This window comes from Choloepus didactylus, chromosome 14 (assembly GCF_015220235.1).
Source record: "Choloepus didactylus isolate mChoDid1 chromosome 14, mChoDid1.pri, whole genome shotgun sequence".
Lineage (NCBI taxonomy): Eukaryota > Metazoa > Chordata > Mammalia > Pilosa > Megalonychidae > Choloepus > Choloepus didactylus.
Genome location: NC_051320.1, coordinates 56,545,883 through 56,563,648, shown reverse-complemented (window position 1 = coordinate 56,563,648; position 17,766 = coordinate 56,545,883). Strand labels below are relative to the sequence as shown.

Genomic DNA, 17,766 nt, shown 5'->3' with positions numbered 1-17,766 from the left:
GAGAACCACTGGCCACTGCCCCTACAGGCAGAAACTCCACAGAGTCCATTTGTTTAGCACATCACTCATTCTCATTGTTCCTACGAGAACATTTTTCTGCCTGCCTGTATGTGCTCAGCTGAGTGAAAGGATTACAGGTCTACAACAATAGGGTATTACTGAGCTGGTTTCCTATCTAGGGAAGGAATGATACCTGGATCAGATTTGTAAAACTAGAGCAATGTTGTTTGATAACCAACATTTCGTTTATACGATGGCTCAGGTGTGTTGATATATTGACCCACTCAATCTGAGAAATGGTCCTAGAGTCTCCTGCTGTATAGTGATTCATAGTTTCAGATACACTTGATGGTTTAAAAACTATAAATGGTGTTGGTGGTAGTGGTGTGTTTGAACAGCTCAAAGAGGTGTACTACAGTAAGTAACTTTGCTTCCTACCAGAGACCCGAGTCCTCCTCCTCAGGGACAACTGTTGTTTGCAGTTTAATGTGTGTTCTTTCTGCACACTTTCTGAGCATAGACAGTTATATATGTATACATAGCCCTTTCTTAACTTTAAAAGTAGACTTCATTTTTTAGGGTAGTTTTAGATTTACAGAAAATTTGAGAAGATAGTACAGACAGTTCCCATATACCCTGAACCCAATTTCCCCCAATATTAACATGTTATATCCATATGGTACATTTGCTACAATTAATGAAGCAGTATGGACACATTATTATTGACTAAAGTTCACACTTTATTCAGATTTTCTCAGTTTTTTCCTAATATCTTTCTCTGTTCCAGGCTCCCATCCAGGATATCATATTACCTTTGGTTGGCATGCTCTCCTTAGGTTCCTCTTGGCTGTGACAGTTTCCGAGATTTTTCTTGTAAAAATTTTAATGACCTTGAGAGTTTTGAAGCGTATTAGTTGGAAATTTTGTAGGATGGACCTCAACTGGAATTTCTCTGATGTTTTTCTCATGATTAGACTGGGGTTATGGGTTTGGGAGAAGACGACCAGATATACCAAGCGCCATCCTCATCATATCATAGCAAGGGAACGTATTATCAACAGGACTTATCACTGCTGATGCTGACCTTGATCCCCTGACTGACTCAGTGTTTGTCAGGTTTCTCCACTGTACAGTTACTTCCCCTCTTCCCATACTGTACTCTTTGGAAGGAAGTCACTAAATGCATCCACACTTTAGAGTGGGGATTTATGCCCCCTTTGCTTTATGTATTTCATTGCTTGAATTGTTGGAGCTTTGGCCTTTGGAAGCTCTTCCAGTTGGTTCCTTTGTCCCTTTGACATGCTCCCATGATTGTGTGTTTTTTTGTTTTTGTTTTTAGAATTTCCTTATTTCCTGGCACCACAAGATGCTCCAGGCTCATCTTATATATTTCCTGCCCATTTCTAGAATCAGCCATTTCTCCAGGGAGCCCTGGTTCTTTTTATTGAAGAATGGTGTTAGGTACAAGGTGATATCCTTTTTGTGTTAGAAATAATCAGCTTACTCTACACACTTTCTGTACCTTATTTCCTAAAATTTGCATCTGGCAGATCATTCTGTATCAGTACATAGAGGTAAGTTTAACCTTAGTTTTGTCATCTTTTTTGTGTGCATTATGGTTTTTGCTTTTAATGCTTTTTAAAAGCTTTTCACTGAGTACCGGCGCTTTGGAGTCTTATTTTGTGTGTCTTTCTTTCCCTGATAATTTGAAAGATTTTTATCCAGTTTTAGACCTCTTAGTATTTTACCTTTCTCACTTTATATGGAATCCTTATCTTGAGGTCTCTTCTTGCTTCTTCTCTTGGCTTTTGTAATGGTTTTATTTTGTCTTCCACTTCTTTCCAGCACTCTGTCAGGTTTGTTCTTATCTTTTTGTTATCTTCCTTCTTGAAGACTTTACCTGTTCTTTAAGGGCTTAGTTCAGAGAAGCATGATTTTTTTCAATATATTCATTGTTTTCATCTGTTTAGTAGCATAATTTTTCTGGTGTATATATTTTTTGCCTCCACTTGGTCACCTTTCTTCCTTTCTTCCAGGATTTTCACATAGGTCCCTTGCTAATTCTTTTCAGGTCATCACTCATCTTTGAAAGAGAATGTCGGCTCTTTGCTGATGTGTAGGGTTTGCGGGTCCTTGAGTCACTTGAATCATTTTGTCTACCGTATTTCTGGATGTTGTCTCTGGTTTCTGAGCACCTTTTCACTAACACTCTGCCCTAAGGCCTGAGCTGACTGTCTAGCAGTTGCTCATGTTATGATGTAGCATGTGCAACCCTTCCACTCTCATGATCAGCAGCTCCAGAAGTGGCTTAGTGGTTAAGAGTGCAGGCTCTGGAGTGGGATGGCCTAGGTTCAAATCTTGGCTGCCATACTTACTATTTGTATGACTTGGGGCAATTTACTTAGCCTCCTTGTATCTCAATATCCCTGTCTGTAGAATGGTGAGAATAGCCCTTGTCTGACAGGGTTGTTCTGAGGATTGAATGAACTAATACCCTTAAAACACTTAAATATTGTCTGGCAACATCAACACTTGGGAAGTGCTCACTATAGCTACTGATGCCAGTCCCTTTTTCTCTTCCCTGCAGTGCTGAGAGACTGCTTTTTTGTAAGGATGGCGTGTCTGCACATTTCTTTTGCCTCCCCTGCCACTGTGTGGTGTCAGATGGGGCCCAGACTTGTGCCCCAGACAAACAGAGTCACCCACAATTAACTGCTTTAAAACAGCTTGTGCGTTTCTTGATCCTGCAGCACCTTGAAACTCCTACTTCCCTCTTCCTGACCAGTTTCAATTTTCACTGGGCTCAGCAGCCCCCTAACACCCAGTACTTCAGGCTCAGGACCGTTTCCAAGTTTCTTCAAAGACGGTGTTCTGCCTTCTAATTGTTTCCTGTTTGCCTCAAAGAGGAGGGCAGGACAAAGATAACTTTACTCCTGAAGGTTTTGATACAGGAGGTTTACATGATGATTTTGAAAAGGAAATTACATTGAAATCAGGAAGGTTGTCCTGTGTTCATTGTGCCCTATAATGTTTTATTCTCTCATTTGTTCTTCATACATTCAGTTATCTTTGATAATTGACAGGCAGACATCAGTTAACAGCATCCACCTGGCTCACAGTCTTTACTGCCTTTTGGGGAGACGGAAAAGTCACTGGAGAGGTCAATAAATATAAGGAGCCCTCTGATACAGGACAAGTGTACTGTGCTCGAGGGGGTTAGAGGTGTGCCAAGAATTTCATCCCCTCAGGCCTGGAATGGCTTTTCCGGGCCCAGCCACCTCCAACAGCTTTGCACCCACTTCCCCCAGTGTCCAGTAGAAATATTATCATTTTCTAAGTAAGGCCTGATGTGAAAAGGCTGGCAGGCACTGCCGTGGGATGAGTGTGTATCTGGGCAACCTGGAGCAGGGTACCTTGTCAGGAAGACTTTCAGTGACATCTGAAGGACTATTTTAAGGTTTCAGGGTGGGCAGGGAGGGAACATTGTAACATAACCTGGGAGACTCAGGCCTGATCTAATGAAAAGGAAATGGTGATCCCTTATTCTTAGGAGTGAAGCTGCCTCAGCTGCCAGTAGACCTTCCCCTGACCACTCTTCAGGGCCAGTGTCATCTCCTGGCAGTAAACAGATGGCAGTATATATAGAAGAGAAGCTGATCTTGCAGCAGGATAGCTCCTAGCAGGGGTGGTAGGGTGCTGGGGGGACTCGAATGAGCAGTGAGTGCTGAGAAGATTTGCCAGACCGTAAAGGGCACCCATGGAGCAAGGATTAGGCCATTTCCCCACCTCAGAACTGCACAGACCCCACCGGGATATTTTCACTGCATCTGATAAAGGCAGCAGTCTGCAGCTTTCAAGTGGTGATCACCAAATAATCATGTTCATAGGCCCAGTGGGACCTCTCCTGCCTCCGGAGAAGGACATACACCACCATTCAGGAGCCCTTCCCAGGGAAACCTCTGCCGAGGATGACCAAAGCTGAGCTGCCATAATGAGAGGGGTTTTGCCTCTCTAAATTTTGGTCATTTAATCTGTGCCAGACCCAGGGCTTTCTGTCAGCATCTCACTTATTCCTCACAGCTTATTGTGGAAGGTGCTGTTATTTTTCAGGTTAAGTAACTAGTCCATGGGCACATGTGAAATAAGTGGAAGAACTGGGATCTGAGCCCAGGGAGGCTGGACGCAGAGCCCCTGCTCTACTGATGTTTTGAGATATTTCTAGAATGGCGGTGGCCTACTCCATCCCCCATGTTGAGTATCTAGACCCCTAGACTTGGGTGTTTAGACCCCTTTGACTTACTACAGTCTGGATTTTGCCTTGGGGTTACCTTATGTCAGAAATAAAGTGGTACCTGTAAGGGAATAAATGCTCACTCAGTTCTGGAGGAGAAAAGAATTTATTTACGATCTTGCAAGATAGGGCGCACAGCCAGAAATGTGGTGGACTGGTGTGCAGGAAGAAGAACATGGCGATCTTTTAATCTATTCCTAATGTGCAGGTCCCTCCCCCGTTTCCCCGTTGGCTGGGTACTACAGAGGTTACAGCCTATCTGGGAGAGCTAACTAGCCCATCGTTGAGATTTTGAATTGTACAGCCTATCCCAGAGAGTTCATTCAGTTTAAATTTCCTGCTGGGAGTTCCTGCCTCTGATTTTACCCCATATTTCTTTACATTCCAGTAACCATGGTTACTTTCCCATGTAAGGAGCTGGCTCGGATTCTCTCTCTCTTCCCTTTACCACAGGGCCTGTTGAAGCTGGTTCTGCTGCCATTTTCCCTATTCCATGCTGCCTCAATGTGAAAGTTAAACTTAACCCTTTCTTACAGATTCCCTCCTCTTTCTTTTTTAAATCTTTTTAGTTTTCACATTTTATATTCTCAAATTTGCTAAGAGCTTTTTCACATTCCTCATCAAAGGGATCTTTCTTCTTATGGGTGGTATAGATCGTTCTGCTGAGATTCTTGATTAGAGTGGTTTTGATGGGTCTCTTAGCCTCTGGGCACACAGGATGATGTAGCACCCAGCTGCTGCAAACATTCTGGCTGGAATGATAAGGAAAATTAAAATAGACGTTGCAATTCCTTTCCATTTCTCGAACCAATTTTCCAACCATTCAGTGAGTTGGTTGTCAATGATAGAATTTTTTGCTAGTTTCTGAAATAAGGCTGTTAAGCCTTGTAGAGCTTTGGTGATAGTTCCATCGGGTGCTGTATTATTGGGGATGAATGTGCAACAACTTCCCCCAACTATAGCACAGACACCTCCTTTTTCACCTAGCATCATGTCTAGGGGCATTCTGTTTTCCCATGCCATTCGGCTAGTGGCATCTAATTGTTCTGCTATTCCCTTAATGGCATCCCTGGTATAGCTGATAAATCTTAGCTGATGATCCACATTTTTATTGATGGTGACCCAACAGAATAAGAACGATTCAAATCCTGCAGCTACTTGATTTCTAGCTTTAAACTCATTAGGAACTTCCTGGGGAACCCCTATACTATCTACATAAATTCTTCCATTGAAGGAACCAGGAACAATTTGTACATTTCTCTTTTCTCCTTTGCCTTGGGTTGGTACCTTCTCTTTACTTTCAAATGCCAAGGTGAATGAGATAGCCAATTGAACCAGAGCACAGGTTCCTCCCCACTTTTCAGGTAGTGTTGGCCAGAGGACACCCTTCCCACAGTACCACCAGAGGTCTGCTTGGTGTATAGTTAGGCTGGAGAAGTTGCCAGTACTAACCTTGCTCACATTCCACACTTGTGTACACAAAGCCATGGTACCAAGATCCTGGAGCCCTTCTTCCCATCTGGAGAGACAGGTAGAGTGGTTTCCAGGACCAAGGAAGAAGCTGGTATGGCCTTGACACTTCCCTTCTGGACTGGAGGGAAAAGGGAGGACAACGTACTACAACTTTCACCAGGAGTAGCATTTTGAAAGAGGAGTGTTATACATTTAAACTCCCTTTCATGCTTTTTCATTCCCAAGGGGAAGGGCACAATCTGAGCAGTGGGTTGTCTGGTTGCACAAGCATAACAGTCGCTTCTGTTTAGACTCTGGATGGTATATTTGACCCATTCTACCCAGGCATTTGTATTTCATAACCTGTCTCTATTTCTGTGGTCTGCTTTAAGTCTTTGGCCTTAAGTATTCTAATGACCTTGGGGTCAATTTGAACTGGAGAGTTAGACTCCAGCCAAGTTTCCCTTAATGGTTTTCCCTCCAACCTGGGTGAGACCCATCCCTCATACTGTGTTCCAAGAATAACAGGGGTCAGGTGACTCGTAAGTTATACTCTCAAATGTTCGCCCCCCAACAATCTTGCTATTTGAACAGTCTGCTTACATAAATGCTTATATTCCTCCCTTAGCTGTCACTGATGTTTTAGATTTTTACAGCTAATTACTTGACAAATTTCAAATTTTACAGTTTGGGACTCTAAGCCTTTGGCTGCACTTATAACCAGCTTAGCAGAACCTGTTACTCCTTGAATATGGAACATTATGATCAGTACAAGCAATTTCATGATTAAGCTATACACAGAGCACAATGCAAACACAGGGTTTAATCCAGCCCTCCCTCCCTCCTAGTATGTTCTTTCAATTGTTGCCTATTTAGAGTGATCCTTAGGGGATCTGAGGTGGGAGTCACTTTCCAGGATTTAGGTTGAGTTGCTGGATACTTATCGTCTGGTTCAGGCACTGGTCCCTTTACTCGTGTGTAATGAGTCCAGCCTCTTTCTGCTGTTCGGACTGCCGTCTCAGTCATCAGCAAGACTTGATAGGGACCCCCCAGATCGGTTGAAGTTTGGATTCTCTCCGTGACTGGATCAGAACCCAGCTGCCGGGCTGATGTCGATGGGCAGCAAATTCAAGAGGCGAGGTTTGACCCAGCAATCCACAGTGCCTGAGAGATGATAGAGTAGAAGACAAGGCCAGTATATAATTCTTAAGGAAAAGATCCTTCATATCTAGGGAGGTGAGCTCTCCAGTCCTCCTGGGGAAAGGCAAAGCAAAAAGCACTTCATAAAGGGAATTTCCCAGTTCTTTTCTAGGGGCAGTTCTGATTCTTAGACGAGCTATAGGTAAGCACTTGATCCAAGGTAACCTTTTGATTCATTCTTTCCACTTTCCCAGAGGATGGTGGATGCCAGGGTGTGTGGAAGTCCCAAGTGACACCCAGGCTTCTCATGACATTCTGCAACACGTGGGAGGTAAAGTGACTGCCATTGTCAGAGTCTATATTTTCTACTAACCCATAATGGGGAATGATTTGTTCAAGGATGACTTTAGAGTTTCCCAGTGCTGTAGCTGAGGATAGAGGGTAGGCTTCCACCCATCCAGTGAGGTGGTCTCCAATTACCACAATGTACTTTAAAAGACGTATTGGGGGCATTTCAGTGTAATCAACTTGAATGCCCTGGAATGGTCTCAGGCCTGGCTCTCTTCCCCCTTGTACCTGTTTTCCCAAGACTTTTTATTAATCTTCTGACAAATTATGCACCGCTCATGTATTTGTTTAGCAACTATATAAAGGCCTACACATCCAAATTGTCTAAGTACTACATCACACATGGCTTGTACGCCCCAATGACTCCCCTGGTGTAGGACTGCTAATGCCTCCCTCATTATTTGTTTATTCAACATTTGTCTGCCATCTGCGAGAAACCGTTTCCCCTGATCATTTAAGGTTGCTCCTAACTGTTCCAGCTCCTTTACTCCTTTGGCAGAGAATGTAGGGACCCCAGACTCTTCAGGGATAGAGGGTATCAGGACCATTATTTTTAAAGGGGGACATAGAGAGGCCTCGTTAGCCTTCTCATCAGCTAACCTATTGCCTTTTGCCTCAAAAGTAGGGCCCTTCTGATGTCCATTTATATGCACCACTGATATTTCTCTAGGTAAGAGTAGATTGGTTAATCCTTGTTTCACCAATTCTCCATGAACCAGTTCTTTTCCTTTGCTGTTGATTAATCCCCTATCTTCCCAGATCTTTCCAAAGGTGTGGACTACCCCAAAGGCATACTTAGAGTTGGTGTATATTGTACCATCCTTTCCCTCTAATAATTTGAGGGCTTGATTTAGTGCATACAACTCACAAGTTTGAGCTGACCACTTATTGGGCAGTCAGCTAGCTTCTTTCACTTCACAAGTTACCCCATCTACAATTGCATAGCCATTGTGCCTTTCTCCTTCTAGGACTTTAGAGGATCCATCTATGAACAATCTTTCCCACAAGTGCAGGGGAAGATCCCTTAGGTCAGGTCAGACTCGGGTTTGGTATTCAATTAGGTTTAAACAGTCATGCTCAGGGGTCTCTACTTGTTCAGGCCCCTTCCAGAGGAAGGAGGCTGGGTTTAGGCTATGATCTGTTGTCAAAACCAAGTCATCTTTTTCCATTAGGATTGCCTCATATTTCAGGATTCGGGAATCAGTCAACCATTTCCCTGCCCTTTGAGACAGAATAGTCCTCACTTGATGAGGGGTACTAACTGCTAATGCCCCTCCCAAAGTCAACTTCCTGCTTTCTTCTACTAAAAGGGGAGTTACTGCAATGGCTTTAACATACCCATGCCACCCCCTAGAGACTGGATCTAAAACCTTTGAAAGGAAAGCTTCGGGCCTTCTTTGGCCTCCCCAGATTTGGGTTAGGACACCTAAAGCCGTTCCCTTATCTACTGTAACAAACAGGTGAAAGGGTTTCTCGAGGGAAGGAAGCGCTAGAACAGGGGCTTGCACCAGTGCCTGCTTGAGCTCATTTAAAGCCTCTATTTCCACTTCCTCCCATTCTATATTGTCAGGCTCTTCCTCCAGTAATTTCTGGTATAGCCCCTTAGTTTGAGATGCCAAAGAATCTATCCAAAATCTACAGTACCCTACCAATCCCAGGAATTTTCTTAGTTCTCTTTTTGTTTGAGGAAGAGGCAACTCGATTATGGCCTGGATTCTTTCTGGATGGATTTTTCTTTTTCCTTCACTTATGAGGTGGCCTAGTGTGCCAGTTTGAATGTATTGTGTCCCCCAAATGCCATTATCTTTGTAGTCTTGTGGGACAGATGTTTTGGTCCTGATTAGATTTGCTTGGAATATGCCCCACCCAGCTGTGGGTGATGACTCTGATGAGATATTCCCATGGAGGCATGGCCCCACCCATTCAGGGTGGGCCTTGATCAGTGGAGCCATAAATGAGCTGACTCAAAGAGAAGGAACTCAGTGCAGCTGTGAGTGATGTTTTGAAGAGGAGCAAGCTTGCTAGAGAGGAACATCCTGGGAGAAAGCCATTTTGAAACCAGAACTTTGGAGCAGACGCCAGCCATGTGCCTTCCCAGCTAACAGAGGTTTTCCGGATGCCATTGGCCATCCTCCAGTGAAGGTACCCGATTACTGATGTGTTACCTTGGACACTTTATGGCCTTAAGACTGTAACTGTGTAGCCAAATAAACCCCCTTTTTATAAAAGCCAATCCATTTCTGGTGTTTTGCATTCTGCAGCATTAGCAAACTAGAACACCTAGGTACTTCCTTTGCTACAAATTGCAGTTTACTTTTAGATACCCTTAATCCTTGATCCCCTAAAAAATTCAGTAGATTTTTCGTAGCTTGAGCCACCACTTGCCTTTCTTTACCCGATATTAATAGATCATCTACATGTTGCAGAAGGGTGATCTCAGGTGGGATTGGAAATTTTTCCAGTACCCTTTCTAACTCTTGCCCAAAGAGACTGGGGGACTCTGTAAAACCCTGAGGTAAGACTGTCCATCTGTATTGCTGCTTTTGCCCACTGAAGGGATCTTCCCACTCAAAGGCAAACAGGTCTCTACTTTTTGGATCAAGGGGACAGGCCCAGAAGGCATCCTTTAAATCTACTACACTAAACCACTTATGATGGTAGGGGATTTTACTCAGGAGAGTGTAAGGATTAGGAACTACAAGGTGTTGAACCTAGACAATTTGATTAATGGCCCTTAGGTCCTGCACCATTTTCCAGCTATCATCTGGTTTCTGAATGGGGAGAATGGGAGTATTAAAAGAGGACATACAGGTCTCTAAGAGTTCATCTCGAAGGAGATCCTCAATGATGGGTTGGAGTCCCTGTCTTCCTTTAGGGGGAATAGGATATTGTTTCTGGCACACGACCTCCCCTTCCTTCTTTAACTTGATTTTAAATGGGGGAATTCGCAACCCTCCCCTGTCTCCTTCTTTTACCCATACCTCCTTCTTAATGTCCTTTTCATCTTCTTCAGTGAGCAGGGCCAAAACCTCAATCTGTCCATTCCTTACCTCTAAATCTAGTCCCATAGGTATTATTAGGTCCCTTCCTAATAAATTACTCCCAGCTTCTGGGATATGCAACAGGAGAGCTATAATTTGATTATTTTCCCAACAAATGTTAGTAGGCTCAAGAATGGGAACTTTAAATCCCTCCCCTTTTATCCCTGAGACTGTGAGGGAACTGCCAGAGAGCCTGGCCCCCTTTGGAAGATGATTTACAGAGGATTGAGCTGCTCCAGTGTCTACCAAGAATGTAATTTCCTCTTGATATGGGCCCACCTTTAAATTTACTAAAGGCTCCCAGTGGGCTTCTGAGATGAGGAGCCTCTGACTCTCCTAGTCTTCGAAATTCATTAGGGGTATAACTTGACCCTCCTTCTGTAAGCCTGGGCACTCCCTTTTGAAATGGCCAGGTTTTCCACAGTGATAACACCCTGCAGAGTTTGGCATTCTCCTTGCTCCTTTATTTAAGTCATCCTGGCCCACTCCCTTATCTCGCCTCTGTCTGCTTCCTCCATTCCCTGCTTCTAATCTTTTCTTGACCAAGTGGTCGACAGTGGTCATCATGACTTTAGCCTGTTGCTTTTACTTTTCTTCTTCCCTTCTTACAAATACTTTCTGTGCTTCCCTTAATAACTCCTCCAGTGGCTATTCATCCATCCATCTATTTTCTGTATCTTTTTCTGAATATCAGGCCAAGACCCCTTCACATAGCTGACCTTTAACATTCCCTGGGCCACAGGGTCATCAGGGTCCATACCTGAATATTTCCTCACTTGATCTCTCAATCTTTGCAGATAAGCCGAGGGACTCATCTTTCTCTTGATTCACCTCAAAAGCCTTATCCAAATTTTGAGATTTGGGTACGGCCAATTTTATCCCCTCTATAATGAGGTCTTTGAGATCTGTCATTTGTGCCCTATCCTCCTTATTGTTATTATTCCAATTGGGGTCAGTACTTGGAAATTTTTGCTCTGCTGCCATCACCCCTTGCCCCGGCAGGTGTTGCCTTTCCCATTCTTTCATAGCCACCCCACTCACCACTCCTCTCTCCTCTTTCATAAAGAGGATGTTTAATATGGACATAAGTTTGGACAACGTGTATAGGCTAGAGCCTAGGAATTGATCTATTTGCTCAGCCAGCCCCATTGGATCCTCTATTAGTGATTTTTATCTCCTTCTTAAAATTCCTTACTTCTGCACTCGTTAATGGGGCATCTACATACCCGACTTCTTTTGGCCCCATAGGCACTTCCCTCAATGGGTAAAGGGATTCAATGGGGTGATGTTCCCTTACTCTCTTTCCTTCAAGACTTTTTGGAAATGGAAATTTCTGTATATCCTTTTTGCACTGTGCTAATTCTTTCCTCAACCATTGATGGGTCATATCTGGTGGGGCAGTTGGCGCTGACGGGCCTCCTGGTTCCCCTGGAACCTGTGTGGACTTTATTAGGTCCTCAGACTCGAACAATCTCTGCCCCGGGAGAGAAGGGGAATAGTAGGGAGGAGGAAGGCTTAGTAAGGGATCCCAGATTTAGATTCTACTAACTCAGCTTCTGAGTTTGGATTTTTATCTTTCACAGGATAGAGGGAAGTTTTTTTGTTCTTTAGCCAGCACGTGGCATAATCAGAGTCTTCCTTAGAAAAGGGTTTCTTCCCATTAACATAAGTTACAAGGTTGGCACAGAGCCAGTCCTCCTCTGTCCCATACTTTGGCCAGAATACATCCAGCAGTGAAATGCTTTCTTCAGTCCAAACGTAACAACAATGCTTAATCATTTTCTTTTTGTCCTTTCCCTTGGTCCGATTGCTATTGGTCCAATATTTTAACATCCTACCTAGTGGACTCTCTGGAGGGATGTCCCCAAGGGACTCTATAGGTGCCTCCTTTTCTTCCTCCCCAGCCGACCAACTGCCTCTATTCCCCATTCTGAGTCTTGTCTGGGCTTCTTTCTCTCAGTTCCTTTCGCTTTGTCCGTCTCTGGCCCTTTCCCTCATGGGAGAACGGAACCGCAAATTGGGACTCCACACTCGCTTCGCACAGTATGTCGTGCCTCTCAGTCACACACAATCAGCCCCAGACTCATCATGAATTCCCAACCACCAAGGTAATGTAATATTTAATAGTCCTCTTTCTTACCTTGGTCCATGCACGGAGTTGCCTGGTCAACCAGAGGCAGGCTTTTCCTTTTCCCCTTTTTCTCGTCCACAACTGGGAGATCCAAGCATCTGGTATCTGCTGGAGATGGGCCCCCAATGGTGGAGTTCGAGACCACTCAGTCAGTGGGGCGCGCCTTCCCTTTGTCCACCTCGGGGGTCCCCCTCCGAAGCTCCAGATCCCGGACGAGCCCCCAAGTTGTCGGAAATAAAGCGGTACCTGTAAGGGAATAAACACTCACTCGGTTCTGGAGGAGAAAAGAATTTATTTACGATCTTGGAAGATAGGGCGCAAAGCCAGAAACGTGGTGGGCTGGTGCACGGGAGGAAGAACATGGCCATCTTTTAATCTCCTGTTTCTAATGCACAGGTCCCTCCCTGTTTCCCCATTGGCTGGGTACTACAGAGGTTACAGCCTATCCCAGAGAGCTAACTAGCCCATCATTGAGATTTTGAATTGTACAGCCTATCCGAGAGAGTTCATTCAGTTTAAATTTCCTGCTGGGAGTTCCTGCCTCTGATTTTACCCCGTATCTCTTTACATTCCAGTAACCATGGTTACTTTCCCATATAAGGAGCTGGCGCAGATTCTCTCTCTTCCCTTTACCACAGGGCCTGTTTAAGCTGGTTCTGCTGCCATTTCCCCTATTCCGTGCTGCCTCTATGTGAAAGCTAAACTTAACCTTTTCTTATACCTTAGAGATAAAGGGATTATTAAAAGGCAAAATCAGACCTGTTTTTCATTTTCCTGGTTCTTAAATTGTAATGGCTCCATGTGCAACTACAAAGGCAACTGAGCAGGTTTCTGGGGTGGTTTTTGTGAGCCTGGGAGGTTAAGTGGCAGCTTCTTTACTTGGGAAGTTTTGCCACCGTGGCTATGTTTTGGAGCTCTGGGAAGTAACTATTTCTCCATTTCCACATAAGAATGTTTCCTCCTTTGTAGAGAAATGATTAGAACCCATCATTGAGTGTGATGGAAATTTAAAACTTGGTGTCTCCAAGTAGGGATTCTCTTGAATAGGGAATTAGCACCGTTTCTCAGCCTGAGAGCATATCAACAGATTCTATTTGAAAAGAGTTACCATGTGTTTTAAAATGTGTTAAGGCAGCCATGATGTTGGAGGATTTCAAGATTTCATTACAATAAATGCATTTTCTCAATTTTCTAGTGTGAATTGCACTCTTTGATTCTTAATCCACCTACATCAAGATGGCAGCTTATTTGAGGTTTTATGTCTTATGCATCCCAATTCCAACAAGTTGCGTTTTCCCCCCTTCAATTGTGTTTTTTTAATTGCTTTTACATTTTATTAATTATATGAAGAATACACTAACACATTCTAGTAAAATTCAGATAATACAGATAAAACCACTCCAAACCCATAATGTTTTATTTGTTGTACATTTTCTTTTGTCTCTTAATACATTATAAAGATTTTTTAATGCCATTGTATATTCTTTTTTTTTACTATATTCTAAAAATTTTTTTTAATCAAAGAAACATATGCTCATAGTTTAAAAGTAAAATAAGGCTAAAAAGGACTATAACAAAATCTTTCTAGAAGCAATGACTTTCTAATCTTTTGGCTTTTTCATTGGATATTTAAAAATCTGGAAATAAATGATATGCATCTATGACTGTCTCTTGTTCTTCAAGTTTTAGACATTATCCACTGACTGCCCATACTTCCCTAACTTCATTATGTCACAATTAAAAAAGAAATTAATCCATATCAGAATTTTCATTGTTAAAATATGTAAATTTTTTTTAGTGCTAAGTCAAGTAGCATTACAATTACTTTTACTTTCTTGAACAACTTTCACTTTTCCTGGTGTTAAACCTGCATCATTTTAAAAGGAAAAAAGTGCTTAGTTGTCCTTAACCATCTGAGTGTTTCCATACCTACAGCAGTGTTGTAAACAAAATTTTCCCCATGGTCAAACTGGTTAGATTATTTTTCCTGGAGATGGTATACCCAGAGCCACTGTCTTTCTGCTGCTTAAAATGAGAGGGACTTGAGTAATTTCCCCTCCAGTAGAGAAGGAAAGGTTGAAGATGGGAGTAGGGTGACAGGGGCCTTCGTGATCCAGGGAGCCACGTCCTTGAGGAAGGAGCATTGAAGGAGGGCCAGGATCAAGTGAAGGAAGGACACCTTTTCAAGTGAATATCAGACCAGGAAAAAGGTTGGGTGTGGCTGCAGACCCTTCCCAAGGTTTGTGATTGGAAGTAGAGTATATTCTGATCTTGATGTTTTCTCTGTGACTTACTAGGAGGGGAAGTCATCTACTGGGAATGAGGGAGGGGGTAGAAGTGGTTGGGGTCTTGGGGAAAGTGGAGAAAATTGAAATAGAATGTGAGTCAGAACTTCATTGGGTGAGACAACCTGTAGTATGTGCTAGAAGGAGGGAGGAGGAAGGCAAACGAAGGGCAGTTGCCAACTGATTTCTCATCCTAACCCATGCCACGGAGTTGGGCGGCCCTTTAACCCTTTGCCTGCCTTGCTGTGGAGGTTACTCACTGAGAGTAGGTCATCACAACTGAGACCAGTGTTGCTGTGTCAAAACAGAAGAACTGGAGACTTTAGTCATAATAAAAACCTTTAATCTCATCTAAAATCTACATAGGATAAATATGCAAGGGTGGGATAGATAGGAAGGTTATCTGTATATACAACCGATTTTTAAATGCTCCTTTTTAGATGCCTCTATCCTAGTTATTTTATCCTCTCACTTGGATTATTTTGATAAGTATGGCACAAAGAGAATTCAGATATCTATTTGTACAGGGCACTGTTTAAAACAAATTCACCACATCATCCCTGCTCTGAAGGAGCTTATCTCAGCAGTTATGTAACCTGGCTTTAAACAAATTAAGAGTAAAAAGGCCAAGAGCATTCAACAAGTAAATGCTTAGTGTGGTTAAGGTGGAGCTCAAATACTTCCTTAGGCCTTTTTCGATTGCAAAGGAAAAATCACATAAGGAAAATATACTCATTTAACAGATAGTCTAGGAGAGTTTGGCTGCCTGGATCCAGATTCCCTCTTCCTCTGTGCTCCCACCCCAACCCCCTACCCCAGGCCCTGCTTTTCTCTTTGTCAATTTCGTTCTCTCAGAGCCTCTCTCCATGCCTTGGAGAAATGGCCATTTGCTTTAGGAGTAGCAGCCCCCAGCTGAAGGAGAGTACCTCTTTTCTGATAGCGCTAGCACAAATCTGATCTCAGGGCCCTAGCTAAAGCTGTGGATTGAGAGTGAAGAAGGAATGGTTTCCCTAAAATAAAGTCAGTGCAGCATCACTGAAGAAAGGGACGGCAGAGGTTGGATAGCAAAACAACAATGGTCATTGTAAGCTCCATGACTTCAGCGGTCCCTGCTGTGGTTTCCAAGTGACCATCCCCAAGGCCCACTTGCCATGTCCACTCTAGATCATATCTTACATACCTTTAGGAAGGACATCTTCATTTAGAGAGCCCTTAAGTTTGACATGTCCAGAACTGAATATTCATCTCCCTTCTTCTCCCCTTCCTCATTGCCCTGGTTAGGGGACCCTTGAGGGCAGGGAATGGAAATCCACTCAAACTAGCCCAAATACTTTAGGGTTGTTTGTTAAAAGATGACATGGGACTCTCATAGAAATAGACTGCAGAAAATCAGGAAATGCAACCAAACCTCATGGGAACTGGAAGGACCAAAGGGAACTCTTCTCTATTGTTCCTTCCTGGTGTGAGAGGGTTTCTGCACATCTGATCTATTTTCCCACTTACATATGTGCTCCTTTTGTTTATGCACAATTTCTTTCCTCCATAAATTTGGCTTAAAATGGCCCTGCCTTTGGTCCCAACTCCACGTGATCTTTTCATGCAAGCTCTTATCATCCTCTAACTTGGGGCATTCCAAACCTGGCTGATCAAAATCAGATGAGGAGAGTTATAACTGTATAGATTCTCTCAAAAAATTGCAACAGTTCTGTTGGAATTTGCTTTTCTTTTGTTGTGTTTAGCTTCCTAGATGATTATGTGGTATGGCCCAGATTTGAGAACTTCTGAACTTACTACCTGTCTTTCTGTGTCCTAATTCTAAACTCTGGGAACAGAGTATCTGTTGGCCCAGTCAGATGTCCTCCAGTCATGGCCATGTGCCTACTCTGCTCCAGCCAGTCAAATCCAGGAACTCAGGGGTAATAATGATTAGACTGCCGTTTCTGGGAGCTAAGGATGGGGTACATCCTCTAAGAATAGAGTGTAGGTAGAGAGACATCTATTCACCTTCTTCCCAAGCCCAACCCATCTCCCCTCTGCTCTCCCTTCAACACTCCTGTTTTAATCAGTGATGTGGCCATTTCCCAATCTCCCAACATAGAAACTTTGGCATGGGTTATTCAGTAAGTACTTATTGAATGTCTGCTGATAACCAGTGTATTAGGGTTTTCTAGGGAAACAGAACCAACAAGAGATGTCTGTAAATATAAGATTTTATAAAAGTATCTCATGCAACTGTGGGAATGCATGAGTCCAAACTCTGTAGAGGAGGATGCACAAGTCCAAATTCCATAGGGCAGGCAGTAAATTGGCAACTCTGATGAAGGTGTTCGATGAAATCCTCAGGAGATACTGGCTAGCCAAAGAAGTGAAGGTCCTCTCTCTTTCTCCCTTTAAAGTCTTCAACTGATTGGATTAAATCCAGCTGATAGAATTCTCTTATTGAAGAAGACACACCCTTCCTTGATGTAATCAGTCACAGGTGCAGTCAATTGACTGATGATTTAATAAACCAGCCTTCTGCTTTATTAACCAGCCACAAATGTCCTTGCAGTAACAGTTAGGTCATTGCTTGCTTGACCAGACACCTGGACACCATCACCTGGCCAAGTTGACACATGAACCTAACATCACAGCCCACCCCTTGTCAACTTGGCAGTTCTACACATCACCTTAAGCCATACTTTATCTCTAAGTAGAGCACAATAACAGACATATATTTCACATAACAATACTCAGCAGTCATGCATACAACTGGAAATACACTAAATCTCTCCAGAATAGGGTGCAAGTTCTTGGGTGACATTGATTCTTTAACTTGATTTCTGATAACTTAAATACTGTGAAATTAGCAAGACACCTTATGTCATATGATAAGGGGATAAGATAAAGAAGAAAACAAAGGTATCTGTTTTACAAATACAGACATACTCATAACAAAACAAGGAGGAAATATTCATGCCATCATTGTCCTTGTTTCTGTAACTGATCACGTGGCCGTAGTTCATATTTGTCACTACATTCTCCCACCACCCATTCCATGCTCCCTTTACTCTCAGCAAGTACTTCAGCTGGCCATGG

General features: G+C 43.1%; 1 protein-coding gene across 5 annotated transcripts in view; it reads left to right on the top strand.

Annotated features, from left to right (window-relative positions):
* SNX31 (sorting nexin 31) overlaps nucleotides 1-17,766 on the top strand; it is a 100,778-nt gene that overhangs the window by 29,446 nt on the left and 53,566 nt on the right. The window lies entirely within an intron of this gene.